General features: G+C 31.3%; 1 long non-coding RNA gene across 1 annotated transcript; it reads left to right on the top strand.

Moving 5' to 3' along the window:
- Positions 1-2,166: 2,166 nt before the first annotated feature.
- On the top strand, positions 2,167-6,163 carry LOC137641545 (uncharacterized). Its single transcript, XR_011044543.1, has 2 exons — positions 2,167-2,252; positions 3,429-6,163. It is a non-coding gene; the product is annotated as an uncharacterized lncRNA (long non-coding RNA).
- The last annotated feature ends 1,280 nt before the right edge of the window (positions 6,164-7,443 follow it).

Here is a 7,443-nt window from a genome sequence, read left to right as displayed (position 1 = left end):
ATGCAGTCTCGGATGTATGAAATTAGTCGTTTGAGGATTTGTTAAATATGGAATGGAGAGGAGAAAGGTTGAATCACGCAGAAGTGGAAGGGATAAATGTAAGTTTGATAATGTGGTGAATTAGGAGACGGAAGAACGGAGAAACACCATGGAGTACAAGAGAAATATTGCAGTATGTTAGTGGAAAAGTAATCCAGTGGCTGACAAAGGTGTTTAAGTTGTGTCTTTAGTAATGGATAAAAGAAATAGGTGTTATATTGCATAGAGGAAAAGATTATAAAAAAAAAAAAAATTAAATATTTCATGGGGACAGCATTATTCAACATTCCAAGAATCTCAAGTCAGATGATTGAAGATGGAAGGAACAGTGCAAGTTGAGACAAGCAAGAAGGTGCGAAGATGAAGACTTTATTATAATATACTTATTTGAGAAGATTGAGAGCAATTTGCCCCTTACACAAACCTAAATAAAGCTGATATTAGAATTGAGAGAGGCAGTGTCGAGGGTCTTAAGGATGTATTATATTGATAATAAGCCGTTCCGAATGATAACAAGGATTTAAAATACAAGTTAAATACGTATTAGAATTTGTAGGCTTTATGTCTTTATACCTGTTTAATACCTTTTGGTGTGAAGTGATGCAGGAAGTCTCAAAAAGGACAAGTGTTGCGGGTGCAAATTTGTACGACAATAAGGGGAGCACTGAATGGAATGTGGATTTAATGTTATATCTGCAGATAATAGAGTACTGATTGAAGATAGTGAGGGGAAATAGCAGAGTTTAGTAAAAGACTGAAACTGTTTACAAGGAGAAAGTTTAAGTTTATGATGGAAAATGGAAACCGGATAGATGGAGGTGTGATTGTTAATAAGGTGGAAATAAAATGGAAGGAGTCAATTCATAATAGTATTTGGAAGAATATATCTAATATGATAGCGAGATGAAAGAAAAGGTAAATAACAACAGGGTGGTGTAAGGCTGGTTATAGAAATGGGCAAAAGTGGGAGAGAGATTGGAGTATCAATGGCAACCAAGGTTGAAATATATGAAAGGCTTATTGAACCAAAAATCTTGTATGGAAGTGAGGTATGAATGCTGAATGCGAATGAAAAAAATAGAAGTAAAGTGTCAATGCGGCCATCATCACTCTGGCAACTGTGCATTGTTGATGGTGGGAGACTTTAGTCTGATCGCTTACAGCAAACCCACATATAGCAAGGATAGGCCTGACTAGTAGAGCTTTGTTGATCATGGCGATACACAAACCCTATTTCCACGTTAGGGTATCCACACTCGGAAAAAGATATATATATATATATATATATATATATATATATATATATATATAAATATATATATATATATATATATATATATATATATACTTACATAAAAATAATTATATATATATATATATATATATATATATATATATATATATGTGTGTGTGTGTGTGTGTGTGTGTGTGTGTATTTTATATATCTACCTGTATATTGAATGCAAATTAAGATTTACTATTGCAAGAAAATACACAAATTCATATATATATGTATATATATATATCTATATATATATACATATATATATATATATATATATATATATATATATATATATATATATATATATATCTGCTCTGTGTGTGAGGATTGCAAACCGGTCACTAAGTTAAAACATAACAATAGCAAGAGTAATACAATTACGCATTCAGCGCATGCACTGAACTTTCTCTGCGTCCCCTAAAGAGATATACAAGGTAGGCAAAAAACCTTCGACCGAACAGTAATAGCATCCATATTCAGGAAGCAGCCGACGGCAAAGGACGCCAAAGAACGAGAGAATAAGAGAAAAATAAAAAACTTTCGCTATATGACCTTAATCATCATTTGCAGAAATGACAGTCACGTGTTTCTACCAGGGTCGAAGGTCATACTTCATAATGTGCAGGTTTGTTGACGTATTGAGTTTCTGACAATCTTTTTTATTGTTTTCATGATTATTTACACTTATATTTTCCTATTTTACTTCGATTTGTTCAATAAAATGATGATTAAATAATACCGAATTACATTAAGTATCTTTAGATTTTTTGAGTAATCCAAATTAATGGAAAACTTAAAAGCGTTCCCATGAATATTATGTTCTCCGTATTCATGACCTTGTTACGCTCCGCCCACCTGTGGAAGAGGTCGTATTTAATGCACGGTTCCGAGTACCTCAGTCTCACTTTTCTCTTGTTTCCCCGGGCAGGTAAGACGTTGTGATCCGTTTTTGTTTGTTTGCTTTTAAATGTTCTTATTACACAGGATTTTTTTTTATTCCCCAACTCCAACTCCTTTCCCTTTCTCTCTCTCTCTCTCTCTCTCTCTCTCTCTCTCTCTCTCTCTCTCTCTCTCTCTCTCTCTCTCTCTCTCTCTCATACACACACACACACATTTTCTGCTTTTACTTCAGTTAATTTCCAGAGGCATTAATAACACACACTTGAAAGTATGGTTGTCATTTTTTTTTTTTTAATCTATAGCAAATTGTTGATCTATATTTATACTTTGTCTGGACTATCAATCATAATGTAACAAGTGACTCAGCCATATCAGGAAAAAAAAAGCGTTCACAATTTTCTATGTTTATTATCATCTTAATTGTAAATGGAATTTGAGTAATTATTTAACAAAGTATTAGCCATAGTGCAAACAAATGCGAACACTGTTGTCGTTGTCACACATTGTGTACAGCCAAAACCTGACGGAATTTCTTAATATTTCTTTATAAATAGCAATTCATACGTTTCTATGAAACAGTGTTCATCATACATTAAATTGCTGTTTCACTGAAATTCCTCCTTGTATAATTCATAAATGCTAAAATCATGTAAGATTATCAGCTAAACTAGTGAATGTAACGTAATTGTACCTAATATTACGTCTTTTGCAACATGGGTTATACATATACACATATACCTGCACACACACACACACACACACACACACACACATATATATATATATATATATATATATATATATGTGTGTGTGTGTGTGTGTGTGTGTATACATATACTGTATACACACACACGCATATATATACATATATATACAGTATGTATGTATATGAATATATATATATATATATATATATATATATATATATATATATGTATATATATATGTATGTATGTATGTATGTATCTATCTATCTATCTATCTATCTATATATATACATACATATATATATATATATATATATATATATATATATATATATATATATATATACTGTATATAGGATAGAGTGTGAATCTGGAAGCCTAACTCCATAAATAATTAGTTGCTCATTTTAACTGTGCGCATATAAAACTGTATATATGCTTAATACAAGTACTACGAATGACCCTTGATTATCACATGTTGCTCTCTTTCCTAACAGGAGGTCACTCTGCCATGGATTAACGAAAAATAATATCTAGTGCAGCTTAAGTACAGAGAATGGGCCCAACAGTGATAGAATGTCCAACCTAAACCAAGAATTCGTTGCCATGTCTGACTTCGACTAGAACCTCTCCGGGCCAAGTGGAAAGATGAAATCCTCACTGAGACATTGGAGGCAAGATAGGTCTCCTTCCTCCAAGACCGAGACATCATGACGGATGTTCAAAGACTAATGCGACGATCTTCAGCCATCCATCAATCAGAATTGCTTCGACTTCAGAACAGGCAACCTAGTGACAGACGTCTAAGATGCCTTCACTTATCCAGCTGGTGCTACGTGACTGATTGCCAACTGATAGAGAAATTGTGGTTGGCATCGAGTACAATGTAAGTTACGATTGGTGCTGGCGCCAGAAGGAAAGAAGTCTTCAAAAGTGGTTTTAGATTATGTTGTTGTAGCAATTATCATCACTAAAATTCATGGATTGTTTTGTTTAACAGAGATATCTGCTAATTATTTTTCAAAAGAAGATTTCTGTTTTACTAAAGATGCATATCTTTCTCTGCACAAATGAACCGAGATGAAATTTCTAATGCTTTTTACACTTTAAACAAAATTCATATTAATAATACAATGAACACTGTATTCCATAAACAAAATTATATTTAAAATATGTCCAGTTTTCTATGTTTTCTAATTTCAAAAAATATGATCATGAACTTATACATAAGACCTATACTGAAAATTCTTTTTGATTTTTACGAACTCTAAAATGTGATAGATTTCCTGCATAAGAAATTCCATCATCGGTTTGACCTCCTGCCCTACTTCTCTTCTTTAGGGTCTCTCCCTGATATTGTTAAAACATAACTTAACAATGGTCTCTCATTCCCGGTTGCTTACTGAAGATGTGATTATGCCAAGTTTTTCCCTGCTTCTAATTTGGAATAATTTCTAATCACCTACGTATTTCTTCTTTGAATTCAGGAATGCAGTAATATGTGTCCTCCTTTACCAATATCCCTTTTTTTTCTCGGCTTCAAAATTTCCTCTCTCAATTCGCTGATCAATTTGCTTTTGTCTTAACAGAGTAAAAAAAGTTTTAAAGCTCAAAATATTTAATTTCTGCTGTGGATTAAAGCACCTATCTGGACACGTTGGCATTAATACTATTTTCTATAATTCTTTAGGTACATTTTCTTGGATAAAATGAATTGCTTTAATTTTCCTTAAATCCTGTAGCTTTCTTTTTTTTCTAAAACTTGCACTTCTCATTCCTTCTTTCGTTAATAAATGATAATTTTGTTTTCTATTGATCTCCCGTGAAAAGAAAATCCCGTCAAACTTCATTCTCATGAAATGACAATCCTCTGCTTACTGAAATTACATTCTATAAATATTTCTAAGCTTTTCTAGAATTTCCTTTAACGCTTCCTTTCGCCCTAAGATTAACCATGGCTTAGAGTGGTGACTATTTTCCTTTACTACTTGACATAATCCATCTAAGTACTTTCAAATTTTATACAGGCTTAAATATGATAATATTTTGATACCTGAAAAATTAGCTTTTTATTTTCAGTTATCTATTCAGGGAAGAGACCTGGCTTTTAATTTTCTCTACCGTCTTCCCAGACTTTTTGTTCTTAAATCTTTTACCTTCATTTATCATCCTCACTAAGATCAAGGTTTATAGAATAAGACCTTGACAAAGATCATAACTTCTATAACGAAATTCGACAAATTATTTTTCGTGACGTTATTTAAGATTTTCTCTCTCCTTGTCCAAACCACCGATGCATATTGCGACAAGGTTGAATTGTTTATCTTTTCTTTTTCCTTTATCAATTCTAGTTTCTCTCCTCCCTTCGATAAATAAATTTACTTTGTACCTCATTTTTCGATCAACATTGAACAAGCTAAATTGTATCCTACTTCCTTTCCTTAAATTCGATCTATACCTCACCTTTCCCGGAAACTAATCCGAGCCTCTTAAAAAAAACTCAAAATACGGACAGCATTACTTAGAAACTCGAGCTTATTACGTCAAATATCTAGACAAGCACGCTGAATGTGTATGGGACACGAGGACACTACACAAAATAATGTATGTATACTTAAAACACACAAACAGGTACATACATGAGCATGCACACGGCAGTAATACGCAGGTACATGCAGTTACACACACCTTCAAATGTATATATATATATATTTACTGCATATATATATATATATATATATATATATATATATATATATATATATATATGCATATATATTATATTTTGTATACGATATTAAGTACACACATGTATGTATGTTTATATATGCATGTGTACGTTCATGGGTGCGCAGATACTTTAGAACAACTCTGATTTACAACACAGGTGTCATCAACATGTACTATTATTCATTCAGCAATAAGAAATATGTTACCATAGGTTAGTAGAGTTTTTCCACTATGATACATAGGAAGTGAATACCTTACTGTATACAGTATGAAGTGAGTAAATATGACGAGAATTACCTTCAGGTGATGTAATGGCATTGTTAGGAGTTGAATGTAGTTTATGTTATATGTAAAAGTGTCCGTGTATAACAGATCCGATGGAAAAAAGCTAAAAAAAATATTTGGTAAGGGATAAAAATCATGCAATGAAAAATAAGTAAATAGAAATACCAAAATATGCTTAACTACACATGTACAAATACAATTAAACACGTTGAGTATGGAGTTGTGTTTCTTTCTCATCCTTTTAATTTTCGATGGTTTTGAAAATTGCAAATTGTGCGCAAATAATTTACGATACAAATACAAAAAGATACATACATACATATATATATATATATATATATATATATATATATATATATATATGTCTATATATATATGTATATATATAGACATATATATATATATATATATATATATATATATATATATATATATATATATATATATATATATATACAACAACAACGAAACAAACGAAGCCGTTTCTAATCCACTGCAAGACAAAGGCCTCTTGATCATGCCTGTAGTTTGTACTTTTCATCACCACGTTAGCCACTGAGGATTGGTGATGATGGGAGAATTTGGTCTTACTACCCACAACAAACCAAGTTAGTATGGGTGGCTCTGACTAGTACAGCTTTGCTGATCATAACGATAAGCAATCCTTTCACCTCGTTAAGGTATCTTTACTTAGAAAGGGATATGAATATATATATATATATATATATATATATATATATATATATATATATATATATATATATATATATACACACATATATATATATGTATATATATATATATATATATATATATATATATATATATATATATATATATATATATATATATATATATACATAAAGTTAACATATGTGTTTTAGTGCGTGCATATATGCATGAGTGCGTATCAAGATAAATTCTTCGTATAAATATAATATCACTGAGTTAAGTTTGTTGCCTAATACTATTCTTGTTGCATCCTTTACAAACTAAATTAAATCTCATATATCGATGACTTAACCTACAATCAACACCATTGCTTAGCAAATTTAGAATACATTTCTATCTTATTCTAAAAATGTGGAAGAGTGTAGCACGCCAGTAACCTCAGAAAAAAAAATAGTACTAAACCTTAAGAATTTCCTTAAAAAACTTAATACGCTATGCCAAGGAAAGCACACATTAACAATACTATACTGAAAATAATGTTTCATCATTTAAAAAATCTAATTTTTAGAAATATTCTATATTTTAGACCAAACCCTTTATGGCACATCATTTGTTATGACTGCAAAGAATAACCCTATCACTCCTTAGGTTGATGAAGAAGATTGGAAGCATGATTGCTTATTTGTAAATTGTGTCCCAATTTTTCTGTCCGCTTCTCACTGTATTACTCGCATGGTGTAATTCCATATACATTTCATGTTTTGCATTCCAACATTAAATAGTGATAGACCGATTTAATATCCCTCTCTTTGCACAATTTACAGA

This window comes from Palaemon carinicauda, chromosome 5, assembly GCF_036898095.1.
Source record: "Palaemon carinicauda isolate YSFRI2023 chromosome 5, ASM3689809v2, whole genome shotgun sequence".
NCBI classification, from domain to species: Eukaryota; Metazoa; Arthropoda; class Malacostraca; order Decapoda; family Palaemonidae; genus Palaemon; species Palaemon carinicauda.
Note: the sequence above shows the minus strand (reverse complement) of the source record. Positions and strands in the feature narration are given on the sequence as shown.